At 37.2% G+C, this 21,847-nt stretch overlaps 1 protein-coding gene across 8 annotated transcripts in view; it reads left to right on the forward strand.

Moving 5' to 3' along the window:
* LOC145263165 (uncharacterized) overlaps nucleotides 1–21,847 on the forward strand; it is a 1,002,407-nt gene that overhangs the window by 10,527 nt on the left and 970,033 nt on the right. The window contains exon 1 of one of the 8 annotated variants that reach the window (XM_080120188.1): nucleotides 21,357–21,593. The exons of the other annotated variants lie outside the window; for them this stretch is intronic. The gene's annotated coding sequence lies outside the window, so the exon portion shown is untranslated. Of the gene's footprint in view, nucleotides 1–21,356; nucleotides 21,594–21,847 lie in introns of those variants that run through there. 8 annotated transcript variants of the gene reach the window in all.

Here is a 21,847-nt window from a genome sequence, read left to right on the forward strand (position 1 = left end):
AATCGGAACTCTTTGGAGCATTGGTATCGGTATCGGAATCGGAAAAATTATAGCCTAATTTCCGATTCCAAACCGATTCTTATTTTTTATTTATTTATTTTTTTAAATCAAAAATGAAACAAGCACAGATTGTTCTTTTTATTTCATTCTTTTACAACATAAGATTGAGAAGGGCCACAGACTGTTATAAATCTCATTTACAGATTTGATATGGATTCACGGAGATTGATTTATTTTATTTAATGTTCATTTACCGAGAGATAACTTGCTTACTCTCTTTATAATTTTTTCGCATCTATTCGCTAAATGTCTATATGTCCCCATCCAAAGGAGTTCACTTGATTATTGAAAGGTTTTAATTACTCTGAACAGGGTTTTTAAATTTCGTAGGCGCCATTGACGGTATCTGACATCGGATTCTTCTGAAAAAGAAGTGGCACTTCTCTTTGCACAGAAGTGAAAAATATAGATGAAAATCTCCAACGAGTTTATCAAAATCTTTGATAAGATACATAAAAAGAAAACCTTCTGTAGATTTTCTTAATTAAAAAGAAATTATATCTACATTTAAACTAGAAGAATAAATAATAAGAAGAATGGGATTGGGACATTTCTTATTGTAATTAACAGAAAAAAGAAAAGAAATTATAGACAAATATGCAACAAATAAATGTTACCAAAAAACCTGTGCCACTGACTTCATACGTCTTGGCACAAAACGGGGAGAGAGGCCTCCTCAGCCTGGACGACAACCTCCCTAGAGCTGGTGACTTAATCAAATCGGTGCCCGGAAAACTCGTCCCAGGAAAACTCGTCTCCGGAAAACCCGTACCGGGAAAACCCGTACCCGGAAAAATCCCTCCCCTTTTTGCTAGGTAGGAAAACTGGTCCCTCATTGAATAAATATCGATTGAAAACACATTTTATTACCGTTCTTGAAGAAGATATTGTTTTTAAAAGAGACTATGCATCCTCATAATATTTTTAAACATTATTTTTAACTCTTGTTTAAAAAAAAACTTGATCATGGAGTCAAGATACGAAAAACGAAACCAAATATTTATTTAAAAAATACTCCAATTTTAACACGTTTTGTGTCATTACGAAACAATAATAAAGAAAGAAAACACGTGTATTCAAAGAAAGCGATTATTTTATTTAGAAGAATTAATTCAGTTTAAATAATTCTTGTGTTATTAAAAAACCACAAAAAAGAAAACACGGTCTTATGTAATTTTGGTACCGCGCTGAAATAATAACGTTATTATTTCGAAAGCCATTCTTAACATGGGGAGAGGAGGGTAGCGTTTAAAAGTAATTTGTGCAGTACTTAAAAATATACTAATTTATTTTCTTTTGGAGGTAGGGGAGGCTCGTTTAAAAACTATATCTACCTCAGTATTTTCTTTAATTTTCGGGCGATTTTTTGTTAAAATTATTTACTAAATAATGTCGAGTGCGATATTACTTGTTATTTCTTTTTAATTAAATAAACTCTTTAAAATAGGTTTAAACACCAAAAACTTACAAAGCTAGGTAGAAAACGAAAACTTAGAAAAATCAATTTAATTTTTTTAAAACAATATTTTAAAAAATATTATGGGATGTGCATTATTACCTAAAAATATACATTTTTTTCTTTTGGATGGGGGGGGGCTCTCGTTTTAAAACTATATCTACCTTAATATTTTCATAAGTCATGTACAAAGAGGCAAAATTTATAGAAGCTAGAAATAATTGTAAGAAAGAAGTAGCATACTGAAACCACCAGGAACCGCATTGAAGCGCAAAAATTAGGAACTCGTGATTTCTAGAAAATCTACAATAGTGTAGTAAATAATGGGCAATCGACAATACCCCCAATATCAAACAATTATGAGGTTGTTTGCACAGCAACTGAGAAAGCTAACATGCTTGCCGTCTGTTTGCCTCAAACTCTACCTTGGACCCAGCAGGCCATTCGCTCCCTGATTTTCCTCTGTGGACAGAAACCGCGCTAGATGATCTGAAGATCACACCTTCCCAAGTACATGATATTATAAAAAGCCTAAAAACCTCAAAAGCATGTGGACCTGACATCATCCCAGCTGTGCTATTAAAAATGCTCCTATTTTCTCTAAACTCTTTGACAAATGCCTTAACGAATCTTGCTTTCCTGGCTGTTGGAAAACTGCTTCTGTGGTACCAATTTACAAAAAGTCTGGCGAAAGAACTGACCCATTAAATTATCGCCCAATTAGTCTCCTCCCTCTTTTCGCCAAAATATTTGAGTCTTTCAGCTGCTAAACTTCTCAGACCACCAATATCGATTTAGGCAAGCTCATTCTATTGCTGATATTCAAACTGTAATCTCTGAGCGTTTATACCAAGCATTGGATAAGGCAGAGGAGGGGATGGCAGTAGCCATAGATATATCTAAGGCTTTTGACAGGGGATGGCACGATGGTCTTCTCATGAAAATAAAATCCTATGGCATTGCTGGACGAATGCTTATCATAATTAGATCCTTCTTAAATGAGAGAAGAATCCAGGTGGTCCTCGATGGGCGTACGTCCAAACAATTTGATATAAATGCGGGTGTACCTCAGGGATCGATCCTTGGACCTTTATTATTTCAGATATTCATAAATGACTAACCTGATAAAATTGTCTCTGAGATGGGAATATTTGCCGATGACACCACACTCTATAGCAGACACGTGGGAAAAACTAATGAGCACATATCTAAGGTAATGGCAGAAACCCTAGAGGAAGACCAGTCTGTAGTGGAAGTAGGTCAAAAATGCCGCCAAGACAAAGCTCGTTTCCTTTAATAATTACATGAAACCTTACAACCACCAATAACTATGGCTAGAGATACTTTACCTGAGAGCCCTTCGTTCAAGCTCCTTGGCTTAACGTTCACAGGAAACATGAGTTAGAATAGATACATCGAGGCTATTGCTAAGGCTGTTGCAAAGAAGGTGGGTTCTCTCTACCGGGCCAGAAAGTTACTAACGCCTGAAAGTATCCTGTACCTCTACAAAGCCACCATTCGCCCATGTATAGAGCATTTGGGCTGGTGCATCTGCTACTATTCTCTCGCTCCTGGACAGGGTTCAAAAGAGAGTCGCCAATCTAATAGGTCTCGAACTGTCATCTAAACTTCAGCCCCCTGTCACACCGCCAAAATTTTGCATCCCTCTGCTTCTTTTACAAGTATTTTAATGGTGGATGTTCTGACGAACTACAAGCCCTTGTACCCCTCGACGAAAATACCCCCGACAAGCAGCGAAGTCCCACCCTACACAGTTGAGATCCTTAGATGTAAGAAAGCCTTTGACTTTAATAGCTTCTTCCCCAGAACTACAGGACTTTGGAATTCTCTTCCGATGTCCTGCTTCCCCAACTGTACTGACATGGAGAAGTTCAAGTGTAATGTGAACAGACATCTTGCTGCAAACTCCCTACATAGTACGCCTGCAACTTAGGGCCCTACATCAAAGTGCCTGCAACTTAGCTCCCTACATCAAAGTGGCAATGTGCCTTGTTTGGGGTGAAAATGTAATAAAAAAACAGACTCTTCTACATACCTGAATAAATTTATTTGTGTTTAAACTTCTTTTAACGTGTGTTATTATTTCAAAACAAACTTAATGTCTCCTCTTTGAGTTAGAATTTAAAAAATAGCTGCTCAATGACGAAAGGATCAGTGATAATCGCTCAAAATTGAAAATTAAACAAACGTTGGTAAAAACACATACATAAATGTTAACAATCGATCGAAAATGTTATACTTTGTGATTATTTTGTTTAATTTTCGATTTTTGATTAATTAAGCAAGAATTGGCCGGAAATGAGTATCATTTTACGTTAATTTTATGTGCGAAACAGTTTTCCCATGCGAAATTAAAAAATTTTTTTTCTTTCCATTTAAAAATGTAGAATCCTGTTTTGGGGAAGTGGTTTAGCTAAAGAGATTAATATATTTGCTGTTGCTGTTGTTATTATTATTATTATTATTATTATTATTATTAGTAGTAGTAGTAGTAGTAGTAGTTTCTATTTTTATACAAATCACTCTAATAAGCGACTAAATGTTAGAAGAAAATATGGACATTTTTTTCAAAGAAGGAAGGTACAGAATAGTTAACAGAACTCCTTCTTCATGTCAAGAATGATTTTCTAAATAGTACGTTGTAATGTAGAAACTCGTTCTTAACATGAGCCGAGCTTTCTTAACTACTATCTCCCTACACTGTTTTCTTATTTTGCACACCAATCGTCGGGTAATTTTTGTTTTGCACGTCAGCACACCAGATTTGAATACGCCATTCTGGTTCGTACAAAAGTACGCCAGTGGGCCAAATTTCATATCATCATGAAAACAAATTTCTACACAAAAAAAATGTTATTTTTACATTTTTATCTAGCGAATAAACATAAAAGTACATATGAAAAACAGCGTTTATTATTTTTTTAAATCCAATAACGGATCTGAAGTCCATGTTTTGCTTCTAAAACAAAAATGACTTTTAGGATAAATCTTTGTGTGGTGTACCGGAAAATATTTTTTCTAAAGAATAAAAATGAATAATGTATATTCTTACAAGAATCTTTATACATTTATCTAGCCAAGAAACATAAAATTACGCATGAAAAACCCCGTTGATAATTTTTAAAGATCTAACTTATATTCTAATAAACCTAAAAAAAAAGAAGAAAAACACGTCTCTCCATCTTTAGGCGATTACATGTAAACAACTTGAAAAGTTTAGTTGTAAAAATAAAATAAAACACCAAACAATACGTTTCGTATATAAATTTAACACAAAATGGTCACATCTTATTGATCATACAATGTTTTAAGGACATGTAATCAACTTTATTTGTTTTAAATCTTGGGATGTTAACGTTCCAAATCAAGTACAGAAGATGTGATTGTTAAAGGTCATAAAAGACACGCTCCTTTCCTACCACTAACCTACGTTTGGGTGGTAATACGAAAAATAAAGAAATTACATGTGATTTTATGGTTTTGCTAATCGGACTTAATTAGTGGTAACAACTACTTAACTGCTTGAAAAGTTAGAATTTACCGGAAATTGAATCATTTTACATTATATTCATATGCACAACAGAACTCACATTCTAAAATCTAAAATAACGTTTTAGTGTGCTCACGCATAATGAACTAAAACATAGAATCTCATATTGATGAAATGAAAATGAATGGGTTTTTTAAGTTAACAAAGTTCTAAATATTTGCTCTTTATATATTCTATCCATGGTTTTGATAAACTTGTGAGATTTTCATCTATATTTTTCACTTGCCAAAACGAAAAAAATATAAGGAAACATGAAATATTTTAGAGGATGTGGTGATCAGACAACACCAAGGTCAAGCCGCGCGAGAAAGAAATGTCCAAGGATTTTAAATCTTTTTATATTAAAGTGTGAAGACACCATATGGACGTTTATCAAATACGTGCAAAAGGCTTTTGTAAGTCTGCGATATTGAATAGACAAGTGAACTCTAGAATATTTACTTTGCTTACCATAAAAACTAATAAAACAAATTAAATTAGGCTTGGAGAGTTACTACTACATCTAGGAATGGGATACATTTTATTAGAGATTTTCTTCATTAAATATGCTTGGAATAACAATTGACACAGTCTTGAATGATTTCCAGTCACTACGTTTGCAGTCCTCTTTTAAACTTGACACATTTTGAATCATTTCTTTTCAATTCTTTCACAATTTGTCCATAATTTTTGTTTTGTGTTTTATTTAATTTTTACTACTAAATTTTTCAAGCTGTTTACATGTAATCACATAAAAATGGAGAATAGTGTTTTTCTTTTTTAGGTGTATTAGAATATAAGTTGGATTTTAAAAAATAATAAATGTGGTTTTTCTTGGCGCTCGGTGAAAATGGCACAGGTAAAAATGGCACAGGTAAAATTGGCAAAAGTGAATAAATAGGTAAAAATTGCACTTCGACAACTGAAAAATAGGACCGTTTGAGAAATGCTGGCTAAGCTCCCATTCTCCTAGTTTAAATTAAGGCTTAATCCCCTTAGCTTTAGTTTGGAAAAAGTTGGTTTAGTTAGTTTCAAATTCTGTAGAAGCACCGAAAAAATGATTATGTTTTATTTAATTATCATTTTATAAACATTTATGTATAATAATCTGAAAAAAATCTAAATAAAATTTTACCGCTGCCATATTTACCTAAATGTAATTTATTTTTTAAGTTTTGAAAGTGGAAACTTAATTCAAAGATTTAATCGATGGTAGCCACTGCTTTTAATTATTTTTTTTTTTTTTGCACCAAAAAGACTCTCCATTTTTAGGCGATTACACGTAAACAACTTGAAAAGTTAAAAAAAACATGTTATTATAAAGAAAATTGGCAAAATTGAATTACAAAGTTACATTTATAAATTATTAATTGAAACAGTTTTTTTTATGCTAAATGTTGAGTTTGTTTTCCAATAGACTTTAAAACGTTTATTCGGGTCGAAAAACAAGTAGTGTCGAGCGTTACGTGAGAATAAGAAAAAAATAACCGCCACAGTAGGGTCATATATTTCGAGTCTCGATAATGATTTAAAAATAAATAATAAAACAAACTGCTGGTAGGAATGCACCCAATAAAATTTACTGACCGTGCTGAAATAATAACATTTAAAAAGCCATCCTTGACATGAAGAGGAAGGTTCTTTGTTAACTATTCTGTAGTTTCACCTAACAATTTAATAAATAAATAAACTTGGGAAATTGAAACTCTCGCCGGAAGTTATATTACTGATGAAGTTTAATATCAGGAAAAGAATCTGACCAAGCACTTGTTTGCTGCTAACTTTCAATATGTTACTGGTTTGCCAATATTTATAAAATTATCATTGCTTTTGTTTTGTTTCTTTATTTATATTTTTCCACAATTCGCGATTATAGCTGTTTTGCTGTGAAAGAAAATTAGTTATTACCAGCAGAAAGACCCGACGTTGCCCGAGATTGAATGATGATCAACGAAAGTTTCACACTCCCATATTTTTACTGTCATCGAAATCGGTGAAATAGTTCATTTTTTAATCAAATCGATTGATTGCATACCCCCGTCGCAGACTTATTGCGGTGCACCAGGAGGAAGATTCACACGCAGTGACTTAGTTCACAATACATTGTAGTCTACATTGCAAAGTAGAGAACCTAATGTTGATTTTATAAAATTATTTTTATTATTAATTGAATTAAAGTTTAAAACGCAAAAGTCAAGTATCATAGTTCAACTGTTCTCTAAACAGAGCATTCATTCTACACGCGCCCCTATCATATTAAAGAATCTTCTGTTGATTTTATATGCCTGGCTTGGTGCCCGGAAAACTCGTCCTGGGAAAACTCGTCTCCGGAAAACTCGTACCCGGAAAACTCGACCCCGGAAAACTTGTCCCCTTTCACTAAAATGATTGCTTTTTTCCCCTGTCAAATTTTGAAAGGGTTTCACGCGTAATCACCTACAAAAGTAAGATTTCATTTTGGAATGGGAATTTAGTTGAGAATGTTAATCTACAAATTTGTTTATATTATTATTATTAGTATTATTATTATTATTCTTATTCTTCTTCTTCTTCTTATTATTATTATTATTCTTATTATTTTTATTATTATTATTATTATTATTAGTATTATAATTATTATTATTATTATTATCATCATTTTTATTATTATTATTATTATTATCATTTTTATTATTATTATTATTATTATCATCATCATTTTTATTATTATTATTATTATTATTATCATTTTTATTATTATTATTATTATTATCATTTTTATTATTATTATTATTATTATCACTTTTATTATTATTATTATTATTATCATTTTTATTATTATTATCATTTTTATTGTTATTATTATTATTATTATTATCATTTTTATTATTATTATTATTATTATTATCATTTTTATTATTATTATCATTTTTATTATTATTATTATTATCATTTTTGTTATTATTATTATCATTTTTATTATTATTATTATTATCATTTTTATTATTATTATTATCATTTTTATTATTATTATTATTATTATCATTTTTATTATTATTATTATTATTATTATTATTATTATCATTATCATTATCATTATTATTATTATTATTATTATTATTTGAATCTCGTTTTTTGTTTTTGTTTTTTTATAGTAAAGCAAATCAATTTAATAATCCACCAACTTTTTATAATTAAAATAAAAGTTTAACTTCATTCAATGAGAGAAGGCACAGAATTCTCATTTTACTTATCAATCATCGACTATGAGAAGAGATGATTTTCAAATCATCAATGTGGCTTCAGTTCGCATAGGAAAATTTGAGAGACATTTGTTCTTGAGTCTAAGGTGTAGTTGGAGACGAATCATCGGACAAGCTGTTTAATCTTCTCGGTTATCGTGCAAGCGACCTCTTAGTTGTTGAAGGAATTACTAAGTGTCCTTTATTTACTACACTATTATAAATTTTCAAAAATCACGAGTTCCTATCGTCTATGATTCTACGCACTTTCTGATTATTTAGGTATGTCGTCTTTTGCTGTGGCTATTTCAACGATTTCTAGCATCGATATATATTTTGCTTATTTGACTTTTTACTGACGAATTGATGCAATGCATACTGTCTTTGTGCAATGACAGCTGCACAATCTGAAGTAAACCATTGAGGATAATAGAGCTTGGCGTATTACTTCCGTGGGAACATGGCTGCTTTGTGCCGTTCGGTTGTCTCTTTGACACAGAGTAGGAGGAGTTGAGAAAGACAGAATAGGACGAATATTGGTATTAATTCATGCAAAACGATTCAATAAGAAAATAAGCAGATGCTTCACTCGTTTTGGAAAGACACGATCAAATATGGCGGCTCGTATCTGAACAACATTTGATTTAAAAAACGGAAATAAGATGAAGACGATTTTTTGTCAATCGGAAAAAGAAATTAATAAATTATAAACTTTGAAAGTTGAAGTAAAAAACAAAAATAGGAAAAGATATTAGTACAGAAATGGCAGTTTCATTCCATATTTTATAAGAATTCATTTTTTTTTTCTAAATTGTCATAGTAATAAAAGCGACGTATATCAAAATTATTTTTTTAAAACTAATAACAATTTTAATTAAGCATTACGATTTTTTAAAATATAAATTTTATTACAAAAATAAAACTAATAATGGGTTATTTTTTTTTCTTAATTCGAATTATACGTGATTCCATATTAATAAGGTCAAAATATTTAAAATAATAAAAACACAACAGAAAAAACGTTCATTCTTAGTAAAAAATTTAAATTAAAAAATACAAATAGAATGTAAGAAATACAATAAAATGAAAATAAAGAAAAAAATGTCAATTTCTTGCCCTTTGACTTATTGAGTGTTTCATCCACCATTTTAATCTCAGGAATGAAACGATCATTTTAAAGGACTCACTGTTCAACCGTGCAATACAAAATCGGCATTGACACTATTAAACCACGGCCACCGAGAGTAAGAAGAAAGTCCGTTAACTGAAAAATGTCTGCAGACAATGTAGGTAAGATTTGTCAGACTGTCAGTACTATATAAGGGCCATTTGAAAAAGAGCAATAAAACATTTTTAAAAAGAAAAAGGAACACAGTTCGATTAATACTGGAACTGAACTTTATTCAATATAAAATATAAATATTATCTATGTAAAATTAAGTAATTTTAAAGTAATATATAATTTAACTGAATTATGAATTTAGGGAACAAACAATTAAAGAAACATTAAACACAAATATTTTTTGGCCTTCGGAACAAGATCACAGTCTAGTATCTGTTTTAATGCTACACTTTACCTTTTCTGTCCTCGGTCGCTGGAGGAGAAATCCTTCATGACTGAGATTGTTTTTGCTCCTATCCAGAGTGCCCCTTATTTGGAACCTGGATTTTGCCCACAAGAAATGTTAAAATATTTAAATAACTATTATATACAGAAATTATATTTAAAGTTTTGGTTTTCTGTTCTTCTGTGTCCAGTTTTCCCCCATATTTTTCAGCAAAATTTGTAGCGTATTAATTGTCTCACAGGACATAATCAGTGATCGCTCACTGACAATAACGTGTGGTGTTCCCTGGAAACCAAAGGACAACAAGTCTCCCCAAATTTCCAGTGTTCTCCACCTCTTGATCACTCGTGCAAATGATTGCATGTTATCGCAACAACCGTTGTCACCGATTTCGCATTGGCATCGGCCATTGGTGTTTCCTGGGGTTTGGGTGACAAAATGCCTTCCCAAGGTACCAGATTTGAACTGCACACTTCCAGTGGAGATTTTGTTAGTACTCTCCCACCTCGGTCTTTCCATCCTCCCTGACCCTTCACAACTAGTTGGTGTGGCGCCAGTCGATGTCATCTACACCAGTTTTTTTTTTAATTATTATTACTATTTTTACTATTATTATTTATGATAATAATAAGGTTGCTTGTGCAATGTATGAACGTATATTTTAAATATTATTTCCCAGTTAAATTAAATTTTGGGTTTTTGTATAACTGTACAAATTTTGGGATTTTGTATTACTTGTATTATTATTAATTATTAAATTTTGGGATTTTGTATTACTGTACATATAGATGCGAAAAAGTTGTCAAAAAACAAATATATACCAAATAAAGGTAATCAAAGGTAAAATAAGTTACTTTTCTACCAAACTGGAAAGGTTTTTAGTGGTTTTACTCACTTTTAAACGTGTAATCGCTTCGAAAATCATACAATGTTTATAGATATATTTTTAAAAGAAAAATGTCGGCATGCTCGCTATTGAACTCGGTGAGTTTGGGAAAAATTAGTTAAACAAATAAATGATACAAAATACTGTTAGAAACCCACCGAATATATGTCCGCTTATGTCACTGCTCTAACAGTATTTTGTATAATTTTTTGTTTAAACTCGTTTTTACAAACTTACCGTGTGCAACAGCAAGCATTATTTTTTTTTTACAAGGGAGTCACCACTTATCAAGACCCGGAAGCCACTCGGGGATAAGGGTTATTGCGTGTACAGTAGTCAATGGGACAATATCATAGTAATCGTTAGTAATGGAGATTTGATCAAATGTCTTACTTAAGGGGGCGGTTTATTAGGAATTTGTTTATGTTGGACTTGAAGACATCCAAGTTGTAGTCAGGTGGGAAACAGGCAAACGGAAGAGAGTTCCACAGGCATGTACTTCTAAGAAATAAGCTTTGTTCGTGGAATCTGCGTTTTGATCTAGGCACAGGTAAAGAATGGGGAAAATTATTGACAGTGGTTTCAGCTAGACGGGTGCCGCCATTTACATTTTTCAAATACATCTGTGTACACTGTATGTTTTTCGAGCCGAATAAACACTTCACATTAAATAAAAACACTAAAAACATATCCAGTTTAGTAGAAAAGTAATTTATCTTGCCTTTGATAAAATTTATTTGTTATATATTTGTTTTTTGACAACTTTTTCGAATCTATATGTATAGTAAAACAAACTAGTCATGTAAATTATTTACAGTTAAAATGTTATAAAAAACAAAAACTTGAAGTTTTAAATATATTTCAAAGAAATAAATTATGCCCGGTGCTAAAATATTGAAAATTCACCGATCGTAAAAACAAATTTAAAATAAAATTTAAAAACTGCTGTGAAAAATGCTAATTTTAAAATATTTGTACATACTCAGTGAAAAGTTTTATTTATTATTAAAAGAACTGACTGAAAAATATATAAAAATTGTTTGTTTTGCAGTGAACAAAAAATAAATAAATGAAATGAAATATTTGACTTTCTCCGATAGAAAACAAAGTTCAAAAACGAGATCACTTACTATATTTTGTTAGATTAAAATTATCCCAGTGTGCAATTATAATAATTATTATCTAAATGGAGAATTGTTCTTTCTCTTTAGAACATACATGGACAATCGGCAACACATATTCGTAGCCATGGATAATCGATAACACAATCGGTAACCATATTTTTATGCCTGTTAGCGTGACCACGTGGTTGAATACCGGAAACTTTCTATACCTACAAGTTAACCAGGAAGTGACGTTAGGCTGTCATGTTCACTGGCCTACTCTATCGGTGGTAGTAATTAAACCCGATTCATTAAGTTGAACGACATTTCTCTGAATTCTCGGACCGCTTTAGTTGCAGTTTTCAAGTCGGCGCTGTTAACTGTGGACTGATAAGTACAGACACTTCGACACACTTGTCATCTTAAAAAAATGTTGACGTGCACATTCGTTCACGGTCCCCTGTATACTCTCCTTCTTTCTCTTTCTCTCTCTCTCTTTCTCTCTATGTCTCTCTCTCTTTCTCTCTGTCTGTCTCTCTCAGAAAAATATAATATGTTGAGCTCGAATTAGATTGTTTTAATCAGGAAAACGGTGACAGATAATAACCAGCGCCATAACAATAAAGCTGAAGAATAACCTCACAGGAAATTAATCGAATCATTAATTTTAACTTTATAACGTTTCTTCTTTCATAACTGCCACCATTTCTGTACTTTTCGCTGAATTGTTTAACGGTGATTTTCCCTTTTCATTCAAATGTCAGCGTCCTCAACCCTTATTGATAATCATGCGTCATTTCGTTCTCCCGCTTTTACTTTATACATATCTCATTCTACTACTACGAAAAATGTTTAACATAGAAAATCATTACTTTCGTTGTTTTACTCATATATTCAACTCGGACAATTTCTCATTTAATATTACAACGAATGATATCTCTTGACATTTCACAATATATTGGTATATGACCTGTTGCAAAACATGTGTACCCATTCAAGCATATTCCTTATTTTGTTCGCATTACTTGGAACTTTGAACAAATTCAGATTGCATAAATTATTTTAACTATTTTTCAAACGAATGCTTTTTATTGTTATTGGTTCCTACTGACGAAATTATTATCATCACTTCTAATGAAGGTCACTTCGACGTATAAGAACGTTACCAATACAAAGACAAAGAAAAACAACAGAAGAACATTTCCCAATTTATATTTGCATATTATCTGAACTCAAAAACACGCGGCTTTTTTATATTTTTTTATTTATTTATTTTTTCTAAAGTATGCATTACTTCTAGCTAAAGTTAATACATAATCGTAAAGGTATTACTTCTTAACTAGCTTTTTAAACGAGTTAAAAATAACCAGACTTTTTCAATTTGATAAAAGTTCCATTATAGCATATTTATTATGGGGTGAAACTGGAACGGTTTAACATCCCAGCTCAACCTAGGTAAAGACAAAAAGTATCCATGCATCAACATGGGAGGGGAGACTATCTTCAAGTACTATCCTAAGCCGGGAATGGGTAAAGGACTTATACTAAGTAGATATTAATAAGCCATTCTCACCTTTTATTTTATTTCATTTTAGTTTATTTATTTATTTATTTTTTTCACTGGAGAGTAGATAATGCATGTGGATGTTTTATCGGCAATAACGTAATTCTCACTTCTCCTTTTTTGTCCTTCAGTCCCCATTTCCAATGAGTGATTTTTCTGACAAAGGGTGAAGAAAAAGCTGCTTTCTAGGTCGGTAGTACTTTGTAAAGAGTAGCCTGAGATGTCGGAAAATTTCTGTTTCTATGTCTATCCTTGTGGTCATGTCACTAGTAAGGGTGCTGGAGGTAAACGTTTCATCTGGGCTGACGTTACCCGCCTGAGAGTCAGGGGCCCGAACCTTAGATTAACCACTAAGGAGGCTGTCCTATCAGCAGGTGCAAAGTACCGGGGCTGCTGTATTGCCATTTGATGAATGGATTCTGAACCATACAGTACTTTCTGGTAGGGCCTCTCGACGCAATACTAGTTGGTAATTGTTACGGCTTTACCTGTTCATGTACCACACAAAAATTTTTTTTGTCTTTTTCTCTTTTATTTTCCCTCTCTGTTCTGTTCCAATCAAGTCCTTCCAGAGGTTGAAACACAATTACAGGAGACGAAACCGGACATATTCTTTCTAAGTGAAACTGGCACAGGGCCAACCACTTCTCTATACGAATTCATAATTAAAGGATACTCCAACTTAACATCTAAATCTGACCCCAAGATCGTCATGGGCATGGAATATGTGCCTACATCAAAGATGGCTTTCCATGTGGTAGGGATATCTCAAAAGAAGACTCTAATTTACCTTATATGTTCTTTCGGGTTGCACTAGCTTACACCACTGCATTTATATTTGCCCTCTATCGCCCCCACAACAGTGGGGTTGCTATCTTTAAGAGCATATCTGAGAAAATTGACCACATCCTGTCTGCTCATCCTTTGGCTAACATTCACATTTGCGGTGACTTCAATGTCCATAATGTAAAATGGCTGGCCAACTCAAATAAAACCAATGACGAGGGGAGGTTTTGTCATGATTTTGCCACTCACCTCACTCAGATTGTTCACGAACCCACCCATGTACCCAATACACCCGGTCAATATGCAAGCCTTCTAAACCTTTTCCTCACAACTTCCCCTGAGCTGTGTTCATGTTCCGTTCTATCTCCTCTGGGATCCTCTGACCCCTCTGTTGTAGCAGTTAAGATAAAAATGAAATGTAATAAGTCTTCAAACTGTACTGTATATCGATACTCTATGGCTGACTGGGATAGCTTGCGTACATTCATATCTGATCACTTTTTCCATAGCTACCAACGTAACAGATGTACTGAGACTAAAGCTGCTTTTAGGACTGCCAGCAACCACTGTAAAAGACTAATAAAACATGCAAGAGAGATATATGCTCAGTCTGTTAAATTCAAAATAGCTGAGCAGCGGCTTGGTTCCCACCAGTTCTGGCAAATAGCAAACAGGATCTTGAACAGAAGCGTGCATTCTATCCCAACTATCATCAATGGACCTGAGGTCATCTCATCAGCATCAGACAAGGCCAGACCATTTGCTAAGAACTTTGAAGCTAATTCTACCCTATATGCCAAAGGCCATCAACTCCCCATATTTCCTCCTATAAAAGACAACATGCTATGAAACATACAAATATCTGTGCGTGAGGTCGCCAAGCTAATCAAGAACCTTGATTCCAGTAAAGCCCTGATGGCATTCCAGTTATAGTGCTGAAAAAGCTCCAACCAGAACTTGCTCCCATACTTACAAAACTGTTTAAGCGTTGCCTTAAGGAGAAGTGCTTTCCAACACCCTGGAAAACCTCATCAGTATACCCTGTATTTAAGAATTCAGGTGAAAAGTCATCTCCCTCTCAGTACAGATCAATAAGGCTCCTGTGTGTTATGAGTAAGTCGTTGGAATCCATCTTAAATAAAGAAGTAGTCAACCACCTCAACAGAAACAACCTTCTTAGTGACATGCAATATAGTTTCCGCTCTGCAAGATCTACAGCAGATGTGCTAACGGTTATATCACATAGGATTAGTGAATCTCTTGACAAAGGTTTCCTGTCCAGGGCAATTGCTCTTGACATATCAAAGGCCTTCGATAAGGTATGGCATAAGGGCCTACTTCACAAGATTTCCAGCTACGGTATTACTGGAAATGTTTTCTCAATCATTAAATCATTTCTCTCTGATAGGTTCATAAGAGTAGTGGTTGATGGGCAGAAATCAGAGGCCCACAGTATTAATGCTGGAGTCCTCCAGGGGTCCATCCTGGGCCCAACTCTCTTCCTGATCTACATCAATGATCTCCCTAAACACATACTTAAATCTTTCGTTGACATCTATGCTGATGACACGACCATCTATGGCAACACATCAAAGGCCGTAAATAACAAAGTTCTCTCTAATTCTCTCTCCTCTGATCTTGAGCGCATGGTACAATGGGAGAAGAGGTGGCTGGTCACTTTTAATTCATCCAAAACCAAGCTTCTATCTTTACATCATCAATGCTCTGATCCCCCATCTGGTATCAATTGAAATGGATGGCTCTCGTCTTGGGGAGGTTCCATGTTTTGACAAGCTTCTGGGTTTGACCTTTACTCCTGATCTGAAATGGAACACGTACATCAAATCTGTTACCAGGGACGCTGGGAAAATGGTGGGATCCTTTCACCGCTCCAGAAGATATCTCACTACTACTCACTACTGATGCAATTCTCTATCTGTATAACAGCCAAGTACGTCCAAGGATGGAGTACTGCTGCCACATCTGGGCAGGAGCTGCTAAAAACAGCCTATCCTGCCTTGACAGAGTACAAGATAGATTTCGTGGTTTAGTGGCGATGCCCTTTTCTCTTCCCTGCAACCTCTCTCCAACAGAAGAGACGTTGTGAGCTTGTCTTTGTTTTATCGTTATTTCCATGGCAGGTGCTCGTCTGAGCTCCAATCCCTCATCTCCCCCTCGCCAATCTTTCACGAGAAACACCCGTCTGTTGACGTCATCCTCCGATAAAAGCTGAAACAGACGCTGAATTATGCCTAGTTCAAATGATGCACAAATACTCATTACCACGTCAGGAGTTTTTCATGATAACATTGAAATCACATTTATAAAATATTTATTTTCTTTTTGAAATTACATATATATATATATATTGTTTTAACAAAATCAAGGCATCAAAGAATGTACTGATAGCAAAAAATATTGTATTTCATCGTTCGTTACAATCGTTTCAAGACCATTCGGCCAAATTCAAACCCTATATCGTTCGAAAATTTTCACAAGCACAGCCTATCATCAGACGTTTTGAAAAACACTTTTATAAAGAACAATTTGAAATCCATTTCCCTTTTAAGGAAAATTAGGAGAAAATATTTTACCTATATCTCTTCTTTTCAAGGCGTTTTTTAAAGATTTTTATATTTACATATTTTCGTATCTCTATTTAAAAAAAGTACAATCGAATTATCATTTAAGGTTGCCACCTTTGTTCACGTAATATGTTTTACTAATTAAAGCCGTTTCACAAGTAAGTCGGATTCTACCTTTTTAGGCGACTACATGTGAAAAGAAAGAAGAGGCTTGAAGTTTTGTTCCAAGTTCTGCAGAAGGGCAGGTCCTGTAGAATTAGCAGAAAAGAAAGTCCTGTAAAGTCAGCAGACGAGCAAGTCCCAAAACATCACACACACACTAAGGTACTCTTAAAGCTGCAGCAGTTCACCGATACGATCACACTGACGTCGATCCTAGAAAAGACACCCCCATGTTCCAAACACACTCCCTTTATCCTTCCGGCGTTCGTCCTCGGCCAATCGGCAGCCAAAGAACGGTCACGTGGGGCCCAGTGATGATCGCACAATCTACAAGATGAGGACGGCGCCATTTTGGAATTTCTCCCGGGTTTCGGCCAAGCACATACGCACACCGTAGGAGCGTTCCAAGGTAAGGCATGACGCGCAGACACGTGGGTGCTTCCTCCCTTCATTTTCTTCGACTCTACACCCCCCCTGGTCTCAAGATCACACATGCGGCATTGCAGCCGCGGTCGTTTGATGCGGGCGCTCCTACGGAGAGGGATTAGCTGGGCTTCTTCATCTCCACCAGTGCCACCCGGGTCAGTGTCCACAGTCCTACCATCCAGCTGCACTTCATCTTCCTCCGAGCTACCTGGGTCAGTGTCCACAGTCCTACCATCCGGCTGCGCTTCATCTTCATCTTCATCCGAGCTCTCAGAAGTGGTGCTGGAGCTATCGCCATCCATGCTGAGGTTCTCAGCCATAGGCCGGATCCACATTTCATCACTGGATGATTCATTACTTTCACTGTTCACCATTTGGTTTATATCAAGGGCGGGCCGGACATCCCTTACATGGCGTGGGACACCATCAACCAGCACAGCCTGCTCACCGATTATGCCGGTGATCCGTCCCTGTCTGAACCTGGTCGTGCATCGGTTATTGGGAGGCCTTACCCAGACGGTGTCCCCTGACTTGTACCGTCCTTGCGTCTTCTTCTGATTAGGCGGGCAGGCGTCAATGCCCTTAACACGCACTCGATAGCGATGTATCGCATTAGCAGGTGCACTTTCAGCAGTCGCGTCATCCTTTGGCGTTGTATTGTACCTATATACCGCCTCCGCAATCGTGCATTGTTTCCTTGCTGCTATCCGTTTCACACTTCGGTGGCACCGCTCTGCTATACCGTTGCCACTCGGCACATACGCACACCTGCGTCTAAGCCGGGTCCCCCACTCGTCCATGAAACGCCTGAATTCCCCGCTGCAAAAGGCTGTGTCGTTGTCCATGAGAATCTCTTTGGGTGGCCCCCGCTCGTAAAATATAGACTCTAATTGGCGGATGACACTAGCCAAGTCCTGTCCTGTTAACAGTCGCCAGATCGCAAACCTTGTCGGTCCGCAATCGATTAGTGTGAGGAAGTGCTGACCACCATAGTGGGTTATGTCCATGCCCAGCCGGCTCCAAGTCCCGTCGACTTCCAGCCGACCTTTCTGCCATTTGGTGGGAGCCGGGTCGATTGACTGGCATATTTGGCATTCCTTGACCACTGATTCTACTCTGTTTTTGGACACTGACGGGTTGGTTAAGTGTGCGAAATAATTTGTCCGTCTCATTCCGGGGTGTCCAGTGTCGTGGTGTACCCTCTTGATTTCATCCGTCTCCTCAATAGAGGCAGCACATAACGATCCTGGTTCGGCTTCTTTCTTCATTGCGTTGAACCACCTCTGGGGCACACGGGTGAGTTTATCTGCAAGATTGCGGGTGGAAGCGACAAGCACCGCGTTCACCGATAGGTTGTACTCTTCCACCAACTTCCATAGTGTCTCCAACCTTCGTCTGATTAGCATTTCGGTAGCCGCCTTGGTGCACACTCTCGCTTTGCCTGTTAGTGTGTCAACTATCCAGTGGTACACGCACAGCGAATCTGTGTGTAAGCACAATTCTTTAACCTTCCACTGGAGTGCCATATTTACTCCCTTTATCGCCGCATCCAACTCCGCTAGGTTGATGTGAGCAGCATCATCCAGTGGCCGCAACCAGCAGGCGTCCTCAATCACAGACCCGTTCATCTCCAATAGTGCCCCGATCGTGAGGGAGCTTGCATTCACCCACACATTTAGTCTGCCTCCCTGGACGCACCAATCTCCTTTAGCGGGGTCCTCCTGCTTGACTCTTGTGATGGTTTCTTTTACCATGCGAAGCAACAGATTGTCCACCGTCTCGTCATCCCAGCCTTTGGTAACTGCACTCGCCCTCCTCTTCATGCTGGCTGTTGCGACCCGGGTCCATCCACATACTGGCAAGTGTCCTACCAGTTTTCCACACAGGGAAAATATGGCCCGCCTCGTGAGGATATGGGGCACTCCGGGGACTGCAGTTTTGCGCCCCCACCTCAAGGTCCCTCGCTCCTGTTGAACGCTCAACCCCAAAACACGAGCGCCATCCTCCAAGCGTTCTGGATCCTTACAAATCAGTCCAAGTTCGGCAAGCTTAGCCCTCACACGTGATGATGGCACAACATCTTCATTCACGTATATGTCGTCAAGGTATGCTGATGTCCCCTCTTTTACGGTCTTATCCTGTGACAATACAGCATTGACGATCGTTTTCATGATTTCAGCCCAAAGCCCAGTCGCATGAGGCAATACCTCCTACCGGAAAACACTACCGTCTGAAACAGCCACAGTGTCTCGCTAACCCGGACCTGCAGATATGCCCTTCTAAGGTCCAACAGGGACACATTAGAACCCAGCTGGCGCCATTCTCGCAGTTTGCTAGCACACACGTCGGCCTCGCCTGTAAACGCATCAACATATGAGTTCAGTTCTCGGTAATCCATCACCGGCCTGACTTTTGCTTTGTTCTGTTGAGCAACTGCCATTAATGGGATCAGACCCTTGGGGGGTCCAAGTATTTTGTAGGGGTAGGGAATCAACCAGCCATCCTCGATCCATCTGCGAAGTTCTTCTTCGTACGCGGGCCTCATGTGGTCGGGCACATGGTATTCCGTTATGCCATTTTGCAGTTTGGCCAGTTCTCTGTCTTCCGACCACTTCCATGAGGCAGTCCAGGCCCTCTTTTTCTCGTCAAATTCGACGCTGAAGTCTGGTTGGTCGATCTTTAGTGCAGCACACACTGGGGCTTTCTCCTGAAAATGTACTGCCCCCGTCGCCGTTATGTAGACGCCACCAAGAGCTCTGATGGCATCATATCCTAGGAGCAGGTCAAAACTCAGGGGTTTTTCTGGTACCACCAGCGCCTCTAGGTTAGCGGAGATTCCATTTTTCGTCCGAATGTTTACGCTGCCCACCCCGCAACATGTGCACGTCTCTCCACTGATGGTAGTCACTCGGATGTTCTTTTTTCTCCAAGTGTGGCAGAGATCTGCACATATTATAGTGCGGGAGCACCCGGAGTCGAGGAGTGCTGAGCGCAGTGTTTCGTTGACATATATCGAAACGATCGGCAGCGTCTCATTTAATTTCTGCGTGGGGAAGAGGTTGACGCTGACACCTTGTCCCAGATTCCGTTTCCCGGACAGTCTTGAGCTATATGGCCGGCTTCCTTACACCAGTAGCAGCGAATGGCCATTGGTTGCTGCCGGCAGTTCCTTGCAATATGGCCCTGTCCATTGCATTTGTAGCATATGATTCCGCCACGTGGACCGGGTCCCTGATATGGTTTCTTATCATTCAGCGTGGACCGGGCAGCAGCAATTACTGGTTCCCTCATCTCGGAATAATTCTTCATTACAGTCCTGGCCCGATCCACTAGGTCATTAAGGGGCAACGAATCCGCACTTGAGCTGGCTCGTAATAGTCGCTTTGCTTCTGTCGGGAGTCCTGCTAGGAATTTGCATGCTAAGGCCCGCTCGGGCAGTCCACTAAACAAGACCGTTAACTTGGTCAGTTCTGCCAAGTATACATCGACCGTTTCGCCCGGACGTAGGGTCCTTGCCTCAAGTTGCTCCCAAGCAGTGACGGGGTCAATCGCAAACGCCTTGAACAGCGCCGCCTTAATTGTCTCGTAGTCCTGTTTGCCCTCATGGCTGAGCTGTTGATACACAGCAAAGGCGTCGCCGGACAAGCGCAGAGTGACAACACATTCGAAGTTCTTTACGCCAGACAAAACACAATGTAACTCCAACTTTTCCACCCAGTCAAGTACCGGGGTTGATCCATCGAACTCTGGTATTAATTTGAGGTCAATTTTTTCCCCCATTTTGCCGAAATAGCTTAAAGCCGTTTCACAAGTAAGTCGGATTCTACCTTTTTAGGCGACTATGTGTGAAAAGAAAGAAGAGGCTTGAAGTTTTGTTCCAAGTTCTGCAGAAGGCCAGGTCCTGTAGAATTAGCAGAAAAGAAAGTCCTGTAAAGTCAGCAGACGAGCAAGTCCCAAAAAATCAGACACACACACTAAGGTACTCTTAAAGCTGCAGCAGTTCACCGATACGATCACACTGACGTCGATCCTAGAAAAGACACCCCCATGTTCCAAACACACTCCCTTTATCCTTCCGGCGTTCGTCCTCGGCCAATCAGCAGCCAAAGAACGGTCACGTGGGGCCCAGTGATGATCGCACAATCTACAAGATGAGGACGGCGCCATTTTGGAATTTCTCCCGGGTTTCGGCCATGCACGTACGCACACCGTAGGAGCGTTCCAAGGTAAGGCATGACGCGCAGACACGTGGGCGCTTCCTCCCTTCATTTTCTTCGACTCTACACTAATATTATTCATTAATTTATTGAATTAAATTTCTTTATTTCTTTATTTTATTTTTTAAAATATTTTTTCTATTCCGGACGAATCAACTATATTCTTGCCATATTGTTTTGATTCTATTTTAGCTTCGTATCTATAATTTGTTTTGTCTATTTACTAATATTTTGGCATAATTATTTGTGTAATTTCAAAAAGC

Source organism: Euprymna scolopes, chromosome 38, assembly GCF_053919585.1.
Source record: "Euprymna scolopes isolate OS-2025 chromosome 38, ASM5391958v1, whole genome shotgun sequence".
Classification (NCBI taxonomy): domain Eukaryota; kingdom Metazoa; phylum Mollusca; class Cephalopoda; order Sepiida; family Sepiolidae; genus Euprymna; species Euprymna scolopes.